General features: G+C 43.0%; 1 long non-coding RNA gene and 1 other non-coding gene across 3 annotated transcripts; one reads left to right on the top strand and one right to left on the bottom strand.

Moving 5' to 3' along the window:
* Nucleotides 1-143: 143 nt before the first annotated feature.
* Nucleotides 144-9,353, top strand: LOC129638621 (uncharacterized). Of its 2 annotated transcripts, none has more exons than XR_008707934.1 (3): nucleotides 144-500; nucleotides 3,610-3,660; nucleotides 9,014-9,353. It is a non-coding gene; the product is annotated as an uncharacterized LOC129638621 (long non-coding RNA). The 2 variants fall into 2 exon arrangements; XR_008707933.1 differs by lacking the exon at nucleotides 9,014-9,353 and adding an exon at nucleotides 5,108-5,545.
* A 14,630-nt stretch (nucleotides 9,354-23,983) lies between these two features.
* Nucleotides 23,984-24,056, bottom strand: TRNAG-CCC (transfer RNA glycine (anticodon CCC)). The gene has a single exon. It is a non-coding gene; the product is annotated as a tRNA-Gly (tRNA).
* Between the last annotated feature and the right edge of the window lie 1,541 nt (nucleotides 24,057-25,597).

The following is a 25,597-nucleotide window of genomic DNA, read 5'->3' as shown; positions in this document are numbered from 1 at the left end:
CTGCAGAAGCTGCTCAGGTCAACACCCACCCCAGCTGAGCTACTTAGTGGGCAGAAAAGATGCACTCTAATCAAATCCCCAGAAAGACTTAAAAGAGTTTAGCAAGTTCTCACACTCAAGCTGCATCCCATTACCCTGGAGAGCTCATTAAAGCACAGAGTGCTGGGCCCCTCCCTCGGAGTTTCTTAATTTGCATTTCTAACAAGTTCCCAGGTCCTGCTGCTGCTGGTGGGCCCGGAAGCTCACCTTGAAAATCACTGGTGCTACAAAGGAGGACGAGAAGTATGGTTACTGCCATAGCAAGTTTTCCACCCCCAGGGCGATCCCAGGTTCTAGAACAAACCTCAGCCCTGGCTGCTCCCTAACGAGGTGGTGTGGCTTGAGAAGCAGAGCTAATCCCAGAGACAATAGAGGAAGCTTTGTGAAGGGGAGATCTCTGGGCTTCGAGACATCAACACTCACCTTTTGCAGCCAGCCCCACCCTCCATTCTGCGTAAGAGGTAATGGTCTGAGCTTTCTGCCAAGAAATCTGGGCCACAGCCATGTTCACTAGAGTGGTAGTCTCAGGGAAAACATCGGTGTAAAACCAAGCAGAACCCTGTAGGGTCCTCCCGGGTACAGAAGCCCCTCCGTATTTCCCATTTCTTGTTTGTAGAGAAAAAGCTTTAATCTCCTAGGCCTTCCATGAGTTCCAAAGAGCAGACTCAATCACTTACTAATTAGGGAACTGAGAGAACTCAGAAACAAAGGGAAAGCAGTTAAGCAAGAAAAGTAATGATAGCTTAAACAACTGAGCAATGAAACGGAGTCCTGCTTCCTCCTCTCAGAATAGACATAACAATCTGACACATACCTTTTAGTTGTTCTATAGAAACTAAGACCCCCACCCAGGTAGAGGATGGCAACCACACGCCAACCATAAGCAGGTAGACCCCAGACTGGTTGGAACTAGAAGATTAAATTTCCTGACACAGTATGCTGCTGCTGCTAAGTCGCTTCAGTCGTGTCCGACTCTCTGCGACCCCATAGACGGCAGCCCACCAGGCTCCCCCGTCCCTGGGATTCTCCAGCCAAGAACACTGGAGTGGGTTGCCATTTCCTTCTCCAATGCATGAAAGTGAAAAGTGAAAGTGAAGTCGCTCAGTCGTGTCCGATTCTCAGCGACCCCATGGACTGTAGCCCACCAGGCTCCTCCATCCATGGGATTTTCCAGGCAAGAGTACTGGAGTGGGGTGCCATTGCCTTCTCCTGACACAGTATGGAGGTTCCTTAAAAAACTAAAAATAGAGCTACCATATGATCCAGCAATCTCACTCCTGGGCATATATCTGGAAAAGATGAAAACTCTAACTCAAAAAGGTGCATGCACCCCCATGTTCATAGCAGCACGATTTACAATAGCCAAGACATGGAAGCAAACTAAATGTCCATCAACAGATGAGTGGATGAAGATGTGGTACATATATACAATTGAATATTGCTCAGCCATAAAAAAGAATGAAATAATGCCAATTGCGGCAACATGTATGGACCTAGAGATTGTCATACTGAGTGAAGTAAGTTAGAAAAAGACAAATATATGGCATCACTTATATGTGGAATCTAAAAAAAGGGTGCAAAAGAACTTATATACAAAACGAATAGAGTTACAGATGTAGAAAATAAATTTATGGTTACCTGGGGGAGAGATAAATTGGAAGATTGGGATTGACATATACATACTACCATATGTCAAATAGGTAACTAACGAGGACCTGTATGCTTGTTATTGAACACTACTCGATACTCTGTAATTGCCTGGGAATTTCATGGGGAAAGAATCTAAAAAAGAATGGATATATGCATAACTGATTCAGTTTGCTGTACACCTGAAACTAATACAACATTGTAAATCAATGATATCCAATAAAAATTTTTTTAAAGTGTCCTGAAACACCACCCTGTTACCTCACCACCAACCAATTAGAAGGAAGTTCACAAGCTACAACCCTCACCCCAAATGTTACTTTAAAAACCCTTCCCTGAAAGCCATGTGGGAGTTTGAGTTCCTTAAGCATTAGCTGCCAGTGCCCCTTCCTGCCCACTGGGATGAATGCTTCTCCCTCCTGTTACTCTCTTGTCAGCCCAAAGGACCTCTTCCATCAACCCAGGTTTTCTCCAAAGACTGGAAAGAGGACTTGCCTTGAACAGCTCAGTTTTGTTTTGTTTTGCTTCATTTTGTTTTGATTGAAGTATAGTTGGTTTACAATGTTGTGTTAGTTTCTGGTGTATAACAAAGTGATTCAGTTATATATATACATATTCTTTTTCATATTCTTTTCCATTATGGTTTATCACAGGATATTGAATATAGTATTATGCAGTAGGACCTTGTTGTGTATTTTATATATGCTGCTGCTGCTGCTAAGTCGCTTCAGTTGTGTCCGACTCTGCGCAACCCCATAGACGGCAGCCCACCAGGCTCCCCCGTCCCTGGGACTCTCCAGGCAAGAACACTGGAGTGGGTTGCCATTTCCTTCTCCAATGCATGAAAGTGAAAAAATAAAGTGAAGTCGCTCAGTCGTGTCCGACTCCTAGCGACCCCATGGACTGCAGCCCACCAGGCGCCTCCGTCCATGGGATTTTCCAGGCAAGAGTACTGGAGTGGGTTGCCATTGCCATCTCCGGTATTTTATATATAGCAGTGTGTATATGTTAATCCCAATCTCCTAATTTATCCCTCCCTGTACATTTCCCCTCTGGTTAACCGTAAGTTTGTTTTCTATGTCTATGAGTCTGTTTCTGTTTTATAAATAAGTTCATTTGTAGCATTTTTTTAGATTCCACATGGATTATATCATATATTTGTCTTTGTCTGACTTAGTTCACTTAGTTAATCTCTAGGTCCATCCATGTTGTTGTAAATAGAATTATTTCAGTATTTTGATGGCTGAGTAATATTCCACTGTATATATATACACCACATCTTATTTATCCATTCATCAGTCAATGAACATTTAGTTTACTTCCATGTCTTGGCTGTTGTAAACAGTGCGAGCAGCTCAGTTTTGACCCTTCAGAGGCCCTAAGGCAAGGAGCTACACAGGCCTGGCTGGCATGCCCAAGAGCATATAAAAGACTAATTCAGTACTTCATCCTGCTGAGAGTGATCAGTTGGGACAAACCTGGGAATGCTAAGGAATTTAAATTTTAATTTGTAGGCATCAGAGGCTACTGGAGTTTTTTCAAGAAGGAAAGTATCATGACCAGTTGTGTCTTTTAGAAAATAATTCTGGAGGCAGTGAGAAGATGGGACTAGAATGGGAAGATTCGAAAGCAAGGACACTACTTGGGAGGTGCCTGCCAGGTTCTTAAAGAGAAACAGTGAGGCAGTCCAGATGGAACCTTAAGGGAACTTGGTTATAAAACAGATAGAATGTGATGTTGGAAGTGGGAGATAGAGAGGGAAAAGTGAGTCTGCAGTTTCTTCATTTAGTGGCTGGATAATGATTTCTAGCATTAATTGAGTACATATTATACATCTGACATTATTCTAAGTGTTTTACACGCACTAATTCATTTAATCCTCCTGTACTAGGTATGAGTATTACCACCATTCCTGTTTTACAGGTAAGAAAACTGAGGCTCCAAGAAGTTAACTTGCTTAAGGACACATAACTGGTAAGTGGAGGAGCTGGAATGCAAATTGAGGCAGTTTAGCTTCAGACACTGTGCTCTTGATCATTACGCTCTGCCATGGCACTTGACAGTCCTAGGGATGTCATTTGTGATGTCTGCCAGTCCTCACCATCTTCTGAGTGAGACTGTTCCACGGCCCCCTGGAAGGTGTTTTTCAATGAAACACCTGACTCCACCCACTTTCAAAGGCCAATCAGATGAGCGTGAGCACTTAACCTGAGACAAATAAATCCACAAGCCCAGACAAGATTTCCTCTCACTTGGTGATTAAAACTAGGACATGCTGAGGAACTCATCGGATAATAGTGGGAGCAGAAGCTAAAAGGTCATGATGTGGGTAGGCCCTGAGTCAGCAGAGGTTATGAGGGAACAGAAAGGATGAATGAGTAAGCAGAGAATGTGATCATCAGGGAGAGAAGACAGTAGATTGCCCAAGAGCCTGGGATATGTGATGAGAGGGTGGCCTAGAAGAGTCTCAGGCTTCTGCTGCCCTGGCTCCTTTCTGCCTTTGGTGGCCTGAAGAGGTCCTGTGGCCTGTATCCCTGATTTCCACACGTGGGACCTACAGTTGACCTCCCTGAGGAAAACCTGTTTTCTATAATCTAAAAAGTCCTAATTAAACTGGAGATACTGCCAACAGAGAGGGATGACAGAGGAGGAGGAGCTGAGAAGGAGATGTCCATAGAGGAGGCCTTTGAAAAGTTCCAACATACACCTGGGAATCTGGAAGGCCACCTGCATGCATAGGGATGTGCACGTGCCTAGGAGAGACCTGAGAAAGTCCTCTTCTCTCAGTTCTGACTGAGCTTGAGGCTCTGTGCCAATAGGAAGTGAAGGCTATGGCAGAGTTGTCAACTGCCTGACTGAGCACTGAACAACATATACACAAAGCCCTCCAGCAGTGACTGAGAGACTTATTGGTTCCAGACACTTAAGGACATCTCTGGCCATTCACTAGCTGACCACTAAGCTGATGAGCAGACTTCAGCGGCCACTCATAAAAAAGAATACATTTTACAGAATTAGTTCAGAAACAATAAGAATAAACAGCAGCAACAATAACTAACATTGGAATGGGGGAGACTATGATTTCCATAGTTGTCATATTATATTATTTATTTAAAGTGTCCAGTTTTCAACAAATTTATGAAAATAGAAAGAACTCAGAACTCAGAGGGATCATAGTTACACCTATCTGTAAATATACTAAAAAGCATTGAATTGTACACTTTAAATGGGTGAGGCGATTCCCTAGTGGCCCAGAGGTTAGGATTCCACGCTTCCACTGCCAGGGGCCTGGGTTCAATCCCTGGTTGGGGAACTAAGATCCCGAAAACTGTGTGATGCAGCCAAAAAAAAAAAAAGTTAAAAAATAAAAATGAGGGCTTCCCTGGTGGCCCAGTGGTAAAGAATCTGCCTGCCAATGCAGGAGATACAGTTCGATCCCTGCTGCAGCAAGATCCCACATGCCTCGGAGCAACTAAGAGCGTGTACCACCACTGTTGAGCCTGTGCTCCAGAGCCCAGGAGCTGCAAACACTGAGCCCATGTGCCACAACTAGTGAAGCCCACGTGGCCTAGAGCCTTTGCTCCACAGCGAGAGCAGTCACCGCAATGAGAAGCCCACACACCACATCTAGAGAGTAGCCCCCGCTCTCTGCAACCAGAGAAAAGCCCATGCAGCAATGAAGACCCAGCACAGCCCCAAATAAATAAATATAATTATTAAAAATGGTTTTAAAAACTGGTGACTGGTATGTATGTAAATTAGATCTTAATGAAGCTGTTTAAAAAGAAGATACTTCACCACTTCATGCTTTATACACTGAACTTTCTGATTTTAAAAAAAAGTGCTCATTTGGAAAAATTTTTATCAAGATTAAATAATTATTTAAAAACAAATATTGATATTGATAGTCAATTAAATTTACTGCCATTTGTTGTCAATGGTTGGCTTAATAAAACTATTTCTAAGGTCAAAACTAAATTCTCTCCTCAAACATGCTATGCTATGCTAAGTCGCTTCAGTCGTGTCCGACTCTGTGTGACCCCATAGACGGCAGCCCACCAGGCTCCCCCGTCCCTGGGATTCTCCAGGCAAGAACACTGGAGTGGGTTGCCATTTCCTTCTCCAGTGCATGAAAGTGAAAAGGGAAAGTGAAGTCGCTCAGTCGTGTCCGACTCTTAGCGACCCCATGGACTGCAGCCTACCAGGCTCCTCCATCCATGGGATTTTCCAAGCAAAAGTACTGGAGTGGGGTGCCATTGCCTTCTCCGCTCCTCAAACATAATGTAGACCTATGATTGTGCTGTACATGGAATTCTCAGTAGATTCTCTGGATAAAAAGAAATTAGATCAGAGGCAATTATGATAAAATGCTAACGTCTGACAAAGCTAGGTGCTGGGTTGATGGTATTCATTATATTAATCTCTCTTAATGTTTCAAATGCTGAAAATATTTCATGATAAAAATCTAAAAGAAAGCAGAGTGCTATCACACAATGGTTAGAATGGCTAAAATTAAAGATTGACAATACCAAGTGCTGACCAAGATGTAGAGGAACTAGAATTCTCATACACTGCTGGTGGGAATGTCAAATGCTACAGAAACTCTGGAAAATGTTTGATACTTCCTAATCAACATAAGGGGGCCTCCCTGGTGGCTCAGCGGTAAAGAATCCACCTGCAATACAGGAGACACAAGTTCTATCCCTGAGTGGGGAAGATCCCCTAGAGAAAGAAATGGCAACCCACTCCAGTATTCTTGCCTGGGAAATCCCATGGACAGAGGAGCCTGGCAGGCTACAGTCCACAGGGTCCCAAAAGAGTCGGATACAACTTAGCTACTAAACAACAACTATCAACATAAACATAAAATTACCATATGACTCAGCCATTTTACTCTTTGATATTTACCCAAAATAAATGAAAACAGGGAGGTCCCTGGTGGTCCGGTGGTTAAGGTCCCAAGCTCCCAATGCAGGGGGCCTGGGTTCCATCCCTGGTCAGGGAACTAGATCTAACATTTCACATGCTGCAACTAAAAGAAAAAAAGAAGATTTGGATACAAGTTCATGGCAGCTCTATTCATAATATCTTTTAAAAGATTGGAGCTAGCACAAATATCCTTCAACAGGTAAATGGATAAACAAATTATGGTACATCTACATGGATAAACAAATTATGGTACTTCTATGCAATGGAATACTACTCATCAATTAAAAGAAATTAACTGCTGACATGCCACAACATGGATGACTCTTAAAAAACATGCTGAGCAAACAGAGCAAGATGCAAAAGGGTACATATTGTATAATTCCGCTTATGTGGAAATTTTTTTTTTCTTCTTTTTTTTTCTTTTTTTTGGTTTATTTTTATTTTTTGTTTAATTTTTTTTCTTTTTTTTTGTTATTTTTTTTTATTATGTGGAAGTTTAGAAACACAAATCTAATCTAGAATTACAGAAAAGAGGACCAGTAGTTGCCTGAGAAGGACACAATAGAACTTTTCAGGGTAATAAAATCTTTTATACCTTGATTGTAATAGTGGTTACACATGTGTATACATTTGTAAACTCATCAAAATATACACTAAAATTGGTTCTTTGATTATATGTAAAGGATACTTTAATAAAACTGTCTTTTAAAAAAGAATTCAAAACACACAGGAGGTGCCCTGGGCCTAGACAATGGCTTGCAGTGGTTTGGGGGCTGGAAGGAGAGGTGAGAGAGATGTGGTATGGGCTGGGACAGAGGCTGTGCTAAAAGCCACAATTGGGTTTTATTTTTTCAAGGACAAGGGAAATATGAATCACATGAACAGCCTGTGAAGATGAAATCTGGTTCAAGAGAGAATACATAAGAGTAGGGAAATCATGAAAGGTCTCAGACATGGATGAGAAGGATGAGTTCAAGGGCACAAGTGCTCCGTCAGCCGCATGAGGGGGCACGGCCACTCAGCCAGTCTCTGAATTAGGAGGGACCTAATAGGCAAATTGATGCTTTTGAACTGTGGTGTTGGAGAAGACTCTTAAGAGTCCCTTGGACCGCAAGGAGATCAAACCAGTCAATTCTAAAGGAAATCAACCCTGAATATTCATTGGAAGGACTGATGCTGAAGCTGAAGCTCCAGTACTTTGGCCGCCTGATATGAAGAGCTGACTCACTGGGAAAGACCCTGATGCTGGGAAAGATTGAAGGCAGGAGGAGAAGGGGATGACAGATGATGAGATGGTTGGATGGCATCACCAAGTCGATGGACATGAGTTTGAGCAAGCTTTGGGAGTCGGTGATGAACAGGGAAGCCTGGTGTGCTGCAATCCATGGGGTCGCAAAGAGTCGACTGAGCGACTGAACTGACTGAACTGAATAGGCAAATAAGGAGAGAGGAGTTGAGGGTTTGGTGGCCCTCGGTGGAGAAGGAAGGACCAATTATCCCTTTTGACTGTGCTGGGGGAGCATGGGGCTGGGGGAGAAGCACAAGGCTTGGAATTTCTGTTAAAAGGAGCTGGGAGCCACTTGGTTCAAGTCCAAGGATTGTCAGACATAAAGCTGAAGCTCATTAATCAGCAACGAAGCCAGTCAGTGTGTTTATGAATTTCACCCTAGCAACCTGGGAGCAGAGCGGAGGAACAAACATTTCAAGTGCCAGTTCCCTCCCAGCCCCCTGGATCGTGCCAGCTTCTCCCACAGGGCAGGCTGGCCATAGAGAATGTCTGTATGAGCCTGTCTCTGCTGGGTGGAGAGGCTGCTATGCAGCCCCTGAGGCCTGGCCTAGGCTCTCTAGCCAGATGCCCAAGTCTTGGGGCCTCTGCTTGTGGGTCTCTCAGCTCCTATATACTTAACCACCTCAGACCCCTGGCCAGGGCCCAGGTTGGGGGTATGCATTTGCTCTGCTGACAAGTCCCTTTTGCTCAAGCAGGACTTCCTGGGGGTCATCACAGCTTCCTGGGGGTCAGCTTCCTCCAGAGCCCTAACCTTTTGTCTGCCTGCCTCTTTCCCAGTCATTCACAGGGATTTAAGCAAAAGCGGACCCCTCCCTCTTCCAAAAAAGGAAAACCCTCTCCTGAGATGACTTTCAGCCAGAGTCCCGTGACATGCTCTTTTCATGGTCCTCCATCATATTACATCCTCCTCTGTTAGAGCTTTTTCATCTTTAATTATCTGGTGATTAAAAATTACATGCTCCTTGGAAGACATTCAAACAATATGAAAATATATTGTGTTAGCCAAAAAGTTCATTTGGGTTTTTCTATAAGATGGCATGACAAAATCCAAATGAACTTTGTGGCCAACCCAATATAATATAGAATATTCTCTGTGCTTCCACCTTCCAGATGGCTTCCCAAGTGGAGCAGTGGTAAAGAATTCACTACATAGGAGATGCAGGAGATGCGTGTTCAATCCCTGGGTCAGGAAGATCCTTTGGCAGAGGAAATGGCAACCCATTCAAGTATTCTTGCTTGGAGAATTCTATGGACAGAGCAGCCTGGCGAATTACAGTCCATGGGATTGCAGAGTCAGACATGACTGAGTAACTGAAAACACATGCCACCCTCCAGAAACAATACCTGCTCACCCTGGTTTATATTCCTCGGGAGATATACATATATTCTCATATATAAGAATGTATGTATTTTGTTTTTATTTAATTTTTATTGTGCTAAAATATAAGTATGAAATAGCAAGAGGAGAAGGGGACAACAGAGGATGAGATGGTTGGATGGCATCACCGACTCGATGGACATGAGTTTGAGTAAACTCCGGCAGTTGGTGATGGACAGGGAGGCCTGGCATGCTGCAGTCCATGGGGTCGCAAAGAGCTGGACATGACTGAGTGACTGAACTAAACTGAACTGATGAAATATTAAAAGTTGAGAGGCATTAAGTACATTCACATTGTCGTGCAACCATCATCACCATCCATTTCCAGAACTTTTTCATCTTCCCAAGCTGAAACTTTATACCATTTAAAACACTAACTCCCCACTTCCTCCTTCCCTTAGCCCCTAGCAACCACCATTCTAATTTCTGTCTTATAAGTCTGACTACTCTAGATACCTCATATAATTGGAATCATACAATACTTGTCCTTTTGTGCCTGGCTTATTTCACTTAGTAGGACATCTTCAAGTTTCATGCATGTTGTATGAATGTCCTTCCTTTTTAAGGCTGAATGATATTCTTTTTAAGAATTTTTATTTATTTATTTTATTTGGCTGCACCAGATCTCAGTTGTGGCACATGGGTTCTTTGGTTGCAGCATGTGGGACCTACTTCCCTGACCAGGGATGTAACTCAGGCCCCCTGCATTGGGAGCAATGTCTCAGCCACTGGACCATTAGGGAAGTTCCAAGCTAAATGATATTCTCTTGTATGACTATATCACATTTTTGTTTATCCATTTATCCATTGATGGTATTTGGGTTGTTTCCACAAGAATGTATTCTTATATATAAATATATTCTTACATGAAAGAATATCATTAATACCATTGATTCTCTCTCTCACCCCAACCTAGTTTTTATACAGAAACTGTGCCCTCTCTCCTTCTATATCCTTAATCTTTTTTACCAGGTTCTTTTGCCTGAAACTATCTCTGTGTTCCCCATGCCTAACTAGTCCCTACTTGGCTTTCCCAACTAGTCCAACTCTCCCCATGTCCAATGGCACCTGCTGTTCTTCTCCACAGCAGCACTTTTACAGATTAGCACATAATATACCTCTTGTTTGTGTTATTATGACTTCCCAACTTTTTCATCAGCAGTGTATAAGATGTTAAAACACATGGCCAAGCGGAGTTATTGCAGGAATGCAAGGATGGTTCAGCATCAGCAAATCTATTATGGAATTTGGTGTTGAAAGAACTCTTGGGGTGGGCATCAGAAGACAGAATTAAGTGCTATCTCTGTTCTGCCATTGACTAGCTGTATAACCTTTTGCATCCCTCCCTCCCACTTTCAAAGGGGTTCTCAGGAAGGGCTCTTCACTGAGGAGGGGAGCACAGCTTTGAGAAGCAGCCTATTCCTCTCCCTGTTCTATTTTCTTTACCTGTAAAATGAAGAAATATTCTAATTCCATGATTTTATAAGCTTTGTAAAAGAAACATAATAGAGTCAAGCAAAACAGGAAGGGAAAAACGGCTGTGTAGCTGGGTCCTAGCCAATTGTGTCCATGGTGCTGGTGGGCTCCTCAGAAGAGATCAGACCCACAGTGCCACACTGTGGACTGTTGGGACATGCATAAAAGGCTTAGACACAGCTAGGGTAGACTGACTACAAAAAGAAATAAATTTGTTCTAAATACAGTGGTGGATGATGGAAGTATTTGAAGTAATTTTGATAATAAAACTGAATCTGATCAAGCCTCTAGATCTGCATTGTCCACTAGAATAGTCAATAGCCACATGTGGCTACCTATATTTTAATTGGGCTAAAGAATTGATGCTTTCAAATTGCAGTGCTGAAGAAGACTCTTGAGAGTCCCTTGGATAGCAAGGAGATCAAACCAGTCAATCCTAAGGAAATCAACCCTGAATATTCATTGGAAGGACTGTTAGTGAAGCTCCAATATTTTAGTCATATGATGCAAAGAGCTGACTCACTGGAAAAGACCCTGATGCTGAAAAAGATTGAAGGCAAAAGGAGAAAGGGGAGGCAGAGGATAAGATGGTTAGATAGCATCACTGACTCAATAGATATAAATCTGAGCAAACTCTAGGAGATAGTGGAGGACAGGAGCCTGGTATACTACAGTCCATGAGGTTACAAAGAGTTGGACATGACTTAGCAACTGAAAAACAATAGTTGATTTACAATCTTGTTGGTTTCAGGTGTACAGCAAAGTTAATTAGTTATACATATACATATATCCACTCTTTTTTAGTTTATTTTCCCATGTAGGCCATTACAGAGTACTGAGTTCCCTGTGCTATACAGTCCTTATTAGTTATCTATTTTATATATAGTAATGTATATGTATCAATCTCAATCTTCCAATTCACTGCAACCCCATCTATATTTAAATGAACATAAAACTACATAAAACTACAAATCCAGTTTCTCAGTCACACTGGCCACATCTCAGGAACTCAAAATTTGCATGTGGCTAGTGGCAACCATATTGGATAGTGCAGATATAGAAATTTTCTGTAGCTGCAAAATATTCTATTGGACAGCACTGGCCTAGCTCTAACTACCAATTTACAGGGAATACAGAGGACATAGGAACATGTGGAATCATACCATGAGGATGCAGTAAGCAATGTTCAGGTTATGGGAAACTCTTATTTTTTTTTTAACAATGACAAAAAATTACGAGAAAAAAAAAGAGTGGAGAGTAAACCTATAGATTAACAGACTTAAGAAACATACTAGCCAAAAAAAAAAAAAAAAAGAAACATACTAGCCAAATTAAATGTATGGATTTATTTGCATCTTGATTCAAACAAACTATTAAAATCGTATTAAGACAATTGGGGAAATGTGAATAAGATAATTGATAATAATGGAGTAATTATTGTTATGGGGAGTATTCATTGAATTGTAATTATATTCTTTTATAAAACTGCTTGGGGGAAATAAAACTGCTTAGATCTTAGAGATACATATTGAGAAATCTGTAGATAAAATGATATGATGTCTGGTATTTGCTTCAAAGTGTTCTGGGAGTGGGGAAGTATGCAAAACTATGGAAGATATAAGATTGGCTGTGAACTGATAATTTTTGAAACTGAATGAGTACAAAGGATTTTATTAGAGTATTTTCTCTGCTTGTGTATATGTTGACATTTTTCATAAAAAAATTTTCAGCCTTTTAAAATGAAAATGAAAAAATAAATAAATAAAAAATAAAATGAAAATAAAATCCTGCATTTGCACCAACATGGATGGACCTAGAGAATATTATGCTTTGTGAAATAAGTCATACAGAGAAACACAAATATTATATCACTTACACATAGCTTTTAAAAATAATACAAATGAACATAAAACAAAAGAGAAACAGACTCAAAAACTTGTGGTTATCAAAGAGGAGAGGAAGGGTGGGAGGGACAAATTAGGGATATGGGATTAAGAGATACAAACTACTGGGAATTTTCTCTGTGGTCCAGTGGCTAAGATTCTGAGTTCCCAATGCAAGGGGCCTGGATTGGATCCCTGGTCAGGGAACTAGATCCCACGTGCTGTGACTAAAACCCTGTGCAGCAAAAGAGAGAGATACAAACTACTATGTATAAAATAGATAAGCAACAAGGATATGTTGTATAGCACAGAGAATGATAAGTTTCAATATTACCTTGTAATAACTTTCAAGGGAGTATAATCTGTGAAAATGCTGAATCGCTATGCTGTACACCTGAAATTAATATATTATAAATCAACTATACCTCAATAAAAACTAATAATGTATTAACAATAAATGAATAAAATGAAAACATATGCATAGATATGTCCAGCTGGCTTCCTTGTCGCACCACATTTAACATAGAACTGAATCCAGGGAACCCACCAGGAAGAGGAGATGGATCAAGGATGGTCCACAGCAAGTTCACTGCAGGTAGGCTATCAGCTACTTGGCAAAGGAGAGAAAGAAAAGAGAAGCTGGGATGATGAGGAGTGGAGAGGTTGTAGGAAGAAAATTCTGCAGATTAGAGAAGGAAATGGCAACCCACTCTGGTATTCTTGCCTGGGAAATCCCATGGACAGAGGAGCCTGGCGGGGTACAGTCCATGGGGTTAAAAAGAGTCGGATATGACTGAGCAACTAACACACACCAGAAGGGAGAAGCGAGCCAGCAAGAGGCACAAGGAAGGGTGGGAGTTAGGCTGGCTCTTGGCTGAAGAAGAGCCACTGTTTCCAGGAGGTACAGTAAGCCCCTACATACGAACCTTCAAGTTGCAAACTTTCAAAGATGCCAATGTGCATTTGCATGTCCAATGATGTCAGGCATGAGTGAAATTGCATCTTGCCCTCCATCTCCTGTTGCTGATGATTCTTCAGCTCTACCATCTCCCACCTCCTCTCCCTTCTCCAGTCAGTAACTCTTCTTGCCTGTTCACTCGATGCCAGCCCCTATATGCCAGCTGTTGTACCATACTACGGTACTTTTCAAGGTACTGCACTGTAAGAATAAAAAAATGTTTTATTTTTGTGTTTGTTTTTTATGTATTACTTGTGTGAAAAGTATTATAAACCTATTACAGTACAGTCCTATATATAGCTGATTGTGTTAGTTGGGCGCCTAGGCTAACTTTGTTGGACTTAATGAACAAATTGGACTTACGAGCTGGCTCTTGAAACAGAACTCATTCGAAGGTAGGGGATTTACTGTATTGCCCTGTCCCCTTACCCCCAGGGTGGCCTCATCAGCATTCAATCCAATTCATGGCAATAGAGTCAAGACACAATGTGCATTTCTGGGCCATCCCAGGCACGCTCCTCTCAACCCATTCTACTTTGCTTCCATCTCTCATAATGGAGGGGCTTCCCTGGTAGCTCAGCTGGTAAAGAATCTGCTTGCAATGCAAGAGACCCCGGTTCAATTCCTGGGTCAAGAATATCCCCTGGAGAAGGGATAGGCTACCCACTCCAGTATTCTTGGGCTTCCCTGGTGGCTCAGATGGTAAAGAATCCGTCTGCAATGCAGGAGACCTGGGTTCGATCCCTGGGTTGGGAAGATCCCCTGGAGGAGGGCATGGCAACCCACTCCAGTATTCTTGCCTGGAGAATCCCCACGGACAGAGGAGCCTGGTGGGTTACAGTCCATGGAGTCGCAAAGAGTTAGGCTGAAGCAACTAAGCACACACCACGACTGAGCACTCACGCACAAGACCACATGTAACAGTGAGTTCCTTAGGGTTATAACTATGGGGTGCTGCCTGCAGTTCAGAGGATGGAGCCCAAAACTGCAAGCCAGGAAGCTACTAACAATGTCTCAAGACAGAGGAGGAAGGTGGAAGGGGACAGGGTAGCCAAGGATCAGAGTCAGGTTCAGTAGGCCCCACAGGAAGTCCTGAGCTAGGGTGTAACTGGCATGCTGTCTATGCTTGACTTGCATATAATGAAAACATTACTTTTATTGAGTCACTTAAAAAAACCCATTCAGTGGGGACTTCCCTGCTGACACAGCGGCTAAGACTCCAAACTCCCGATGCAGGGGGCCTGGGTTTGATATCCCTGGTCTGGGAATTAGATCCCACACGCTGCAACTAAGAGTCTACATGCTGCAAAGAAGGTTGAAGATCCCGAGTGCTGCAACTAAGACTTATTGGAGCCAAATAAATACAATTTTAAACTGTATCTCCTGAATGTGATGGTTTATTTTATATGTCAACTTGACTGGACCACAGGGGACCAGATATTTGATCAAACATTACTCTGAGTGTGTCTGAGGGTGCTTTGGGATTTTTTGTTTTTTCAGCCATGCTGCACAGCTTCTAGGATCCTTGTTCCCCAACCAGGGATCGAACCTGGGCCCTGTGAGTGAAAGCACCAAATCCTAACCACTGGACCACCAGGGAATTCCCCTGTGAGGGTGTTTTGGAATGAGGTTAACATTTGAATCCGTAGACCAAGCAAATTGCCCTCCTGCATGTGGGTGGGCCTGTTCCAATCAGTTGAAGGCCTGAATGCCTCCCACCTGACTGTCTTTGAACTGGTACATTATTTTTTTCCTGCCTGCAGACTGGAACTGAAATATCCGCTCTTCCTTGGTCTTGAGACTGCTGTCACTTGGCCTGGACTACATTATCAGCTCTGTGGGTCTCCAGCTTGTCGACTCAAGACCTTGGGACTTGTCAGGCTCCACAATAGCATGAGCTGATTCCTTGTAATAAATCCCTTTCTCTATATATATATACCCACATCCTATCAGTTCTGTTCCTCTGGAGAATCCGGACAAACACACTGAATAAATAAATGCCATTACTAGATAAATATTTCAATGGACCCCATTACTTTTCAGCTCAGTCTCAGGTAACATAGAGCCTTTGAGTCCTTCAAAGTAACAAATACAGCCTCTCTTCTTCCATAATTAGAATATCCAGCCCAAGATACTCTTCATAACTTCTCCCCTCCCCCAACTCAGGCCTGCTTCCAATTGAAACCATCCAGCAGCAAGTCTGTGTGACTGACTTCCCTTTCTGTTTCTCCATCTTGCACTTCCCCTTCCCTTCCGCACCTCCAGCTCCTCAGGGGGAGGGTGGAGTAGGGGGAGGAGTGGTGTCTCTTGATCTGGTTCTCTCTCTGGGCCTGGCAGGTATCTAGAACTGATTCTCTCTTCCTCAAGAGTGTTCATGGGCATTGCAATGGCAGTACCTCCCAGCTTCTCTCCAAGTAGAGGTCTCCTTACTCCCCACCCCAGAAGTCCTCTTGGGTAGTCTGAGACATCCTGTAAGGACGCTGTCTCCTTTCAGGGCCAAGGAAATGCCCAGACAACCTCTCTCCCAACACAGTAGAGGCTGATCCAACATGGCAGTGCTCTCCTGTCTTAGTCACTGAGGCAGTGAGCCTGTCATTTGCCCTTTAGATGTCCGGGGTGGGAAGAGACCCCAGTCTCCAGCCTGCTTTAGCTTTCTCAGGTATGGAGCTGACACAGTTCCTGGGGCCCCGGCAGCAGCATGTCCCCCTGCTGAACTAGCACCTCTCACTGGGGCCTGGGCTTCTTTGTGGCTGGGTGGAGGCTGGGGGAACCCAACATTCTACATGTGACATTCTATATGTGTGCAAATACCCTAAGTGCAACCCTCAATCTATTCAGGCTTGGAGCCTGAATAAAAATTTTAGAAATACTGTCTTTTTCCATCACTCAGACAGACGTTCCTGAGGCACTTTTTACGTGGCTCCTCAGGAAGTCCCCAGTGATATGAGACCCCAGTTCCCTACAATAATGATGAACTTGGATTGGCGTTCCCTTCTTCCCTGTCTCACTCTTCCCTGTCCTTCATTCCTGTTCCTTGGGGCAGTGGGAAGTGTCAGTGGCTCAGTTGTGTCTGACTCTGTGACCCCATGGACTGTAGCCCACCAGGCTCCTCTGTCCATGGGATTCTCCAGGCAAGAACACTGGAGTGGGTTGCCATGCCCTTCTCCAGGGGATTTTCTTGACCCGGGGATCGAACCCAGGTCTCCTACATTGTAGGTAGATTCTTTACCACCTGAGCTACAAAGGAAGCCCTTGGGCCAATTCCACATACACACACAAAAAAAAACTACGCAAAGCCCTTTTCTCAGGCTCTGCTTGCCCTTTTCTCAGGCTCTGCTTTCAAGAGGGAGTGAGGACACCGGCTCAGAGGGACACCTTATTAGGCTTTGGGTTAAAAGGCGTCACCTCCCACATACATCCTTCCCCATATAAACTCTCATTTTTAGGGGGTGGGTGGGGTCTCAGACATGACAACTACTATCTACCTCTACCTCAAATCTCTTCATCTATTTTCTACTTCCCACTCTCAGACCTTTCCTATCCTTGACCCCCCAGAGTCCAGGAACCATTTCTTTTGTAAATCTGTATATGATGACATATGCCAATTTGGAACCTCACTCTGTAAGTTCACAGTTACTGTCGCTTGGTGTCTCTGTAGAGGGTTCCATTTTCATATCGGTTACCCCACTAAGCATTCAACCTAGAGTTCCTTTTCCGGAAAACAATGACATCTAGTTTTTCATAGTGTGTATACCACAACTTCCAGTTCTCCTACCATCCTGCTCACCCCCCATCCCCCACCACACCCAGACCTGTTCTGAGCTGGGTTACTAACGTCAGTCTGAAACTATGCCCACTCCCTCCCCACTGCTAGTGATACAATGAGGCGCACTCCACCTAAGATCTGACTGGCAAACAGCCTCTGCCTAAATACTACACAGCTATAAATGCAGCCTAATACTATGTTTGTTTTAGTAGCCACGTCATCTGGCTACTCAGTGGCTCCCGCTCCCTATTTCCTAATGCCCGCTGGTCATTTCCACTCGGATGCCTGCAGGCTCCTCAGATTAACAAGCCCACAGCAGGGCATCATCATCGTTATGCCCTCCCACTTAGCTGTGCCTCATGTATTTGTGGTCTTGGTGGATGGAATCATTGCAGGCTAGCCACCTCGGAGGCTTTCCGAAGGGCTCTGACTCCAAGTCTGCAGAAACCAGCCTTAACAGGCTTCCTCAGCCTCAGCCTATGCCTGTGTGTGAGGCCCACGTGTGTGATCTTCCTCTGAAGTCCAGTGAGATTGTGGCTTGAAGCTCTATGTCCCTCTTCACTTCTGACAGAAACCCGGTGACTGTGCTTTTCCAGTGTCATAACTTTCTGCTCTCATCATTTTATTCTTTCATGGAGTCAGGTTTCTCAACGATGACACCTTGCTATTAATTTTCAGAGACTCAGGATCATGCTGGCTGCATGTAAATAGCAGTCATCGGAGTACATAGTCCCCAGTCGCCTAGGACCATCAAGTGACCAGGGCTCATTAGGAAGCCACACGAGTGGCCTGCGTGCTGTACTCTTAGCACCCTGGCTTCACAGGCGAGATCCTGAACACTGTGATCTGCACTCACACCTCTCCGTTGTTGATGTTGCCCTGAGAGGCTATCCTAGGGCACCTTCAAAGGATCTGCTTGGGTCCATGAATCCACAGAGGCTGATGGGCATGTCCATGCTCTTGGAGTGACAGAAGAGACCCTGGCACCACTGGAGTGACTAAATCCACAAGGTGGAAGCCACTCAGACTCTGGGTGGACAGTTCTTAACTTGGGACCTATCAACCTGTAGGTGGTAAATCCCCAGAAATGTTCGGTGAAGTCTGATGATGGGTATTTACACTTCTGGGGAGAAAATTTACAATTTTCCTCAGATTTGCAAGGGGATTTGTTACACAAATGAAAAGTTCAGGGAAGGAGAACAAAGGGGCCTTACAGAACCACTATTTTGTTAGAATATGTTTATTCCTGATTATATTATATATGTAACTGATATGTGCACTGTAAAATTGGAAAATAAGATGGGCACAAAGACTCTAAAATTACTTTTGGGAATTCCCTGACAGTCCAGTGATTGGAGCTCCACGCTCTCACTGCCAAGAGCCCCAGTTCGATCCCTGGTCAGGGAACTAAGATCACACAAGGCACTCAGCACAGCCAAAAAAATGTATACACATCCCTCAAAATTTGGACAAGATGCTCCTTTATGACCTGCTTCTTTCTACTTAAAGTATTATGGACATTAAAGATTTTTCTAGAACTTTAATGACTTAAATGACTTCAGAGTACTCAGTCCTTTGGGTGCCCTATTTTTTCACATTGGTTTCTTTTGCTTGTCTTTGCTGTTATAAATAATATTGTAATAAACATCTTCTTACATACATTTTCAAAATACATCTTTGATTTATTTTAATGCAATTCTAGAAGTGGAATTTCTAAACAAAAGGGTATAAATGCTTTTATTTAAGGACTTTAATATTGACAAAATTGCTGTCCAGAAAGGTTGACTGCAATTTATTCTTCCACAGTAAGAGGATATTTGCAATTTGAAATATTACATCTCAGGTCATACTGGCATCTCTTGTGGAAGCTGGTCTAGCTCTAGCTCAGTTAACATTGCCTGAGAAGTCTTTCCAGAGTTTTGGCAACTCTCTGACAGGTGCTATTCAATAGAAGATGACTTTGCTTTTCTTTACCTGTTTACAAGGCCTGACATGGTGACAGATTAATTTTCAGGCAGTGATTAGAGTTCATGAGATTGAGTGGTGACAAATAAATATTTGGTGTCTCTTTAAAAAGATTCCCTCCTCTTACTCCCTGGTGCTCCAGGGATTAGGACTCAGTTTCCAATGGACGGTGCACGAGTTTGATCCCTGGTCGGGGAACTAAGATCCCGCATGCCACTTGGTGTGGCCATAAAAGAAAAAGATTCCCTCCTCTCATCCCTGGCTTAAGTCAAAATTTCTATGTCTTGTTAAAGTTTAAGAATTATGGCTTATCCAGAAATAAACCCGTACACATAGGTTCAGTTCAGTTGCTCAGTCGTATCTGACTCTTTGCGACCCCATGAATCGCAGCATGCCAGGCCTCCCTGTCCATCACCAACTCCCGGAGTTCACTCAGACTCATGTCCATCGAGTCAGTGATGCCATCCAGCCATCTCATCTTCTGTCATCCCCTTCTCCTCCTGCCCCCAATCCCTCCCAGCATCAGAGTCTTTTCCAATGAGTCAACTCTTCGCATGAGGTGGCCAAAGTATTGGAGTTTCAGCGTTAGCATCACTCCTTCCAAAGAAATCCCAGGGCTGATCTCCTTCAGAATGGACTGTTTGGATCTCCTTGCAGTCCAAGGGACTCTCAAGAGTCTTCTCCAACACCACAGTTCAAAAGCATCAATTCTTCGGCGCTCAGCTTTCTTCACAGTCCAACTCTCACATCCTTATATGACCACTGGAAAAACCATAGCCTTGACTAGATGGACCTTTGTTGGCAAAGTAATGTCTCTGCTTTTCAATATGCTATCTAGGTTGGTCATAACTTTCCTTCCAAGGAGTAAGCGTCTTTTAATTTCATGGCTGCAGTCACCATCTGTAGTGATTTTGGAGCCCAGAAAAATAAAGTCAGCCACTGTTTCCCCATCTATTTCCCATGAAGTGATGGGACCAGATGCCATGATCCTAGTTTTCTGAATGTTGAGCTTTAAGCCAACTTTTTCACTCTGCTCTTTCACTGTCATCAAGAGGCTTTGTAGTTCCTCTTCACTTTCTGCCATAAGGGTGGTGTCATCTGCATATCTAAGGTTACTGATATTTCTCCTGGCAATCTTAATTCCAGCTTGTGCTTCATCCAGCCCAGCATTTTGCATGATGTACTCTGCATAGAAGTTAAAATAAGCAGGGTGACAATATACAGCCTTGCTGTATTCCTTTCCCGATTTGGAACCAGTCTGTTGTTCCATGTCCAGTTCTAACTGTTGCTTCCTGACCTGCATACAGATTTCTCAGGAGGCAGGTAAGGTGGTCTGATATTCCCATTTCTTTCAGAATTTTCCACAGTTTATTGTGATCCACACAGTCAAAGGCTTTGGCATAGTCAATAAAGCAGAAATAGATGTTTTTTCTGGAACTCTCTTGCTTTTTCGATGATCCAGCAGATGTTGGCAATTTGATATCTGGTTCCTCTGCCTGTTCTAAAACCATCTTGAACATCTGGGAGTTCATGGTTCAAGTATTGCTGAAGCCTGGCTTGGAGAATTTTGAGCATTACTAGCGTGTGAGATGAGTGCAATTGTGCGGTAGTTTGAGCATTCTTTGGCATTGCCTTTCTTTGGGTTGGAATGAAAACTGACCTTTTCCAGTCCTGTGGCCACTGATGAGTTTTCCAAATTTGCTGGCATATTGAGTGCAGCACTTTCACAGCATCATCTTTCAGGATTTGAAATAGCTCAACTGGAATTCCATCACTTCCACTAGCTTTGTTCGTGGTGATGTTTTCTAAGGCCCACTTGACTTCACATTCCAGGATGTCTGGCTCTAGGTGAGTGATCACACCATCGTGATTATCTGGGTCGTGAAGGTCTTTTTTGTATAGTTCTGTGTATTTGCTGTATACCTGAAACTAATACAATATTGTAAGTCAACAATACTTAAATTATAAACAAATTATGGCTTATCCCAAAGTCCCTCTGGCATGCCCCGATAATTTAATAATTCAAGGGAAAAAATGAGCACGTCTAAATAAAAAACCATCCATAATTAACAAACATCTGCATAAAGGCATTTCTTATTTTATGGAACAGACATGCTGGGATTCCAGAAAATTGTGGCTAGCTGAAATCCTATTTCTAATTTCTCTTGGATTGCCCAGGGTGATTCTCTTTATGAAATAATAACATTTGTTGAAAATCCACATTTTTGTCTAGCTAGAGGGCTGTAAGTCATTAGTCTGTTTACCAGAATACTAATGTATGAAGAACTTTGTGTTAGGACCCGTTGGAAGGATTTTGCTTTTAGTTCTGCTGTTACAACTGTTCCCACAGTCTTCTCAATCTTTTGGTACCAGCAGCTTGAAAGGCACAGCTGAGGGAAAGCAGATAAATGTGGAAAGTGACCCCAGAGTTACCAGCTCAGACAGTACTGTTGTAAAACTGGCCAGCAATGTCAACCATCAGTTTTTTGGTGGTGTTTTTTGGCCGCGTTGTGGGGCATGTGGGATGTGGAATGGAACCCACACTCCCTGCAGTGGAAGCACAGAGTCTTAACCACTGGATTCCAGCAGTTTGTTTAAATGGAAAATTGTTCCTAAAGGGAAATGCCTGCATTTCTCTGGTTTTACAGTAAGGCTAAAGATTTCCACAGATGGTTACAGCATGGCATGAAGACACAGAATATTTTGAAACTTCCCCCATCGACTTTGCTTTTCAGTTTCTTAATGTAATACAACCAAATCCAAGTTCATGATATATCTCCATGGAAAGAAGAGAATGAATAGGCAGAAGTCAGAAACAAATGGGGCGTGTCCACAAAATGCCATGCCGAAGTTTGTGGTTTCAAGCTTGGAATGCTTTTTCCCAGAGGAAAACAGTAATGTTTAAAATGGTCGTCAGATTTCTAGGCTAGACCTCAAAATTCTATATATGTTATATTATGGCTGAAATACCCGTATCTTATAATTAAAACTTAGTAAGAAACAAACTGTCATTTTACAAAAATAATTTTTAAAGAAACAAAGGAAAAACAATTTCAGAACAGAAAATAAGACAGGTTTTATTCATCCAAATCACTAGTACTTAAAAAAAAAAAAAAACCAAAACACACTTAATAGAAAGTAGAAAAGAAGCCATTAACTTTTAGGAAGATTTAAATAGGTACTTTTGAATACTTTCAAAGAGTTTAAGGACTTGAAGTCACTGGTACTTTTGGTCTAATTTTAGTTCACAATGTATGGCCTTTTTTCAATACAACCACAGCCCTAAAAGCTCCCTGGTTTAACATCAGCCATGGTTAGGCGGGGCTTGGGCTAGTACACGGAATTAAAAGAGGGAGAGAGATTATTGAACTAACTATGTACTAGTTGGAAAGAAGCTCTGGGGAAAAGGTGAAGGAGGACAAAAGCGAAAAAAGATAGTCTGAGGTGGAATTACCTTGCTTAGCATGGTGACAGACAGTGGTGAGCAAAAAGAATGGTGAAGGTAAAGAAGGCTTGGGTCTGCCAGTGTCCTGGCCTGCAGAATGGCTTGAGAGCTTGGGTTCTGTACCTGGTGTTGGGAAAGGCATGCAAGGCACCATGTGTATCCCACCACTCACATACTCACATATAAGTCCTGCTTTAATACTGGTGTTTGAAACCTCCTCATGCCTGCTCCATGGTTCTACAAAGGACTGGTATTCATGCTCCTAGACCCTGACTGACTCTGGAACTTGTTTTTTGGCTAACAGAAGAGTGTGGAATGTCACTGTGTGACTTCTGAGGCTAGGTTCTAAGGAGTCTTGCAGCTACCACCTGGGTCTCTTGGAACACATGCTTTGGCTGCCATGCTGGCTTCAAGAAACCCAAGTCCTTGGAGACTGCCACGCTGTAAGGAAGCCCACAGTTGCTTTCCAGCTACTCCAACCCAGGGGCCAGACAAGAGTGAAGAGGATTCAGATAAGTCCAGCCTTACGCACCATTTGACTTCAACCAAACTCAGAACCTCAAAGAAGCACCGCATAGCTGAGCCTTTTTTATCATCCCTCAGAACTGTGTGGCTAGTGGTAAAGAGCCCGCCTGCCAAAGCAGGAGATGCCTGAGACTAGGGTTTGATCCCCGGGTTGGGAAGATCCCCTGAAGGAGGGCATGGCAACTCACCCTGGTATTCTTGCCTGGAGAATCCCATGGATAGAGGAGCCTGGCGGACTATGGTCCATAGGGTTATTTTATTTATTTATTTTTGGCCACACTGAGTGGCATGCAGGATCTTAATCTCCCAACCAGATATTGAACCCATGCCTCCTGCACTGGAAGCATAGAGTCTTAACCACTGGACTGCCAGGGAAGTCCCTGGGGTGTCTTTTATATAACAGTACATAACTAGCACCCAGATTAAGCCCCAGTTTCCTAAGTGCACCAAAATTTCAGTTCCAAACTACTGTCTACTCCCATGAGGATGTGCTGACTCATCCTTCTGCATGCTCAGCACAAGGGAACATCAAGAATCTCCCCAGCATTTATACTTCAGCTTTTATTTAAAAAAATTTTTTTTAAGATATGCATTTTTCTTTTTTTTTAAAAAAATATTTATTTGGCAGCACTGGGTCTTAGTTTCAGAATGTGGAATCTTTAGTTAAGAGCATGTGGAATCTAGTTCCCTAACCAGGGATTGAACCCAGGCCCCCTGCATTGGGAATGCAGAGTCTTAGCCACTGGACCACCAGGGAAGTCCCTATACCTCAGCTTTTAGACCTCAATTAGTTTCTTACTTGTGGGCCCCCTTTGCTAGATTGGAAGTTTTGTGATTACAATTAAGGAAAATAAGTAATAACAATCACGAGCCTCTTGAATGAATAAAGGTAACATTAGCTACTGGTAGCATTCTGGTGGAACCCGGGAAGTAACTCTGGGCCAATGTTCCAGAGCTGATTGGAAAAACAGCTTCCGGTTGCTACCAATTCACTGCTCTTAGTTAAAATCATGTTTCTCCAGGATCTCTTCCTAAGAACTGGGTCCTTCTGGAGACATAGAACACAGTACAGGTGTTTTTCAGAGACTGGCTTAAAGAACTCAGTAAAGAAAGACAATCTGGGCACTCTGCCTGCAAAACGACTTTAGCAGAGCAGTCGTTTTCTTGCTGAGTTTTCACAGGATTGTTGTTGTTGATGATGACGAGGCTGGTAGACTCAACGCTGAACAATTACACACATGAAGGCAGTCAGAACAACACAGTCATTGAGCTGACAGAGAGATTCCAGTTTCACCAATTCCCTCCTCTCAGAAGAAGGAACATGTTAATTATGTTAATGGAGCTGATAAGACACAAAGAATTTGTCCAGGGGTCAGTGTCACCCACAGGGTAGATAATCAACGGGAATTGCTTTCTTCCTTCTCCCTGGAACGCTGTCATGAAACACAGATGGTACTCAAAAATGTCTGCCTAATGAATGAATCTATGAGTTAGAAGTCCTGAAACTGAGTAGCTTAGAGTCAGGTAACCCACACAGATACTATAAATAGCCGGACTGAAAACAGCTCCATTCATGGTGTAACTGAGTCACACCCTAGCTAACTATACAGGGTAGTCATCCAGAATGGAAAGGGGCAAAAGTATAGAATGTCATCAGGACATCATCAGGTAAAAAAAAAAAGCATCTTTGTTTCCAGAGTTTATGGACGCCCTGTATATTAAGACCAAATATTTCTGATCTTTTACTGGTTTGATCTCAGAGGATGTAACACATCTTGGTTGTGTGTTGGAAGGCTTTGTTCAAAATCCTGTGCGAGGACTTCCCTGGTGGTCCGGTAGTAAAGCCTTCTGACGCCGGAGGTACAGGTTGGATCCTTGGTCAGGGAACTAAGATCCCACCTGCCTCGTGGCCAAAAAAAACAAAACATAAAACAGAAGCATTATTATAACAAATTCAATAAAGACTTAAAAAATGGTCCATGTCAAAAAAAATCTTTAACAGGAATCAAACCAACACTGTAAAGCAATTATCCTTCAATTAAAAATAAATAAATTTAAAAAAAAACTTTTAAAAATATTAAAAAAAAAACCTGTGTGGCATAAACCCTATGGTCAGCACCGCCAAGGAGTCTTGCACAGAAGAGGGACTCAGAAGTGACAAAGGAGCTTGTGAATTGGACTGTGATAGCTGGTTTCTCTTGGGTCCCCAAGGGCATGGCGAAGATACAAGCAGTGCAGACCCAAGGCCCAACGGCCAATGGCAGGGAACGTGGAAGCAGAACAAGAAGAGGCCTGACA

The sequence above is a fragment of the Bubalus kerabau genome, chromosome X, assembly GCF_029407905.1.
Source record: "Bubalus kerabau isolate K-KA32 ecotype Philippines breed swamp buffalo chromosome X, PCC_UOA_SB_1v2, whole genome shotgun sequence".
Lineage (NCBI taxonomy): Eukaryota > Metazoa > Chordata > Mammalia > Artiodactyla > Bovidae > Bubalus > Bubalus kerabau.
This window is presented reverse-complemented; position numbering and strand designations above follow the sequence as displayed.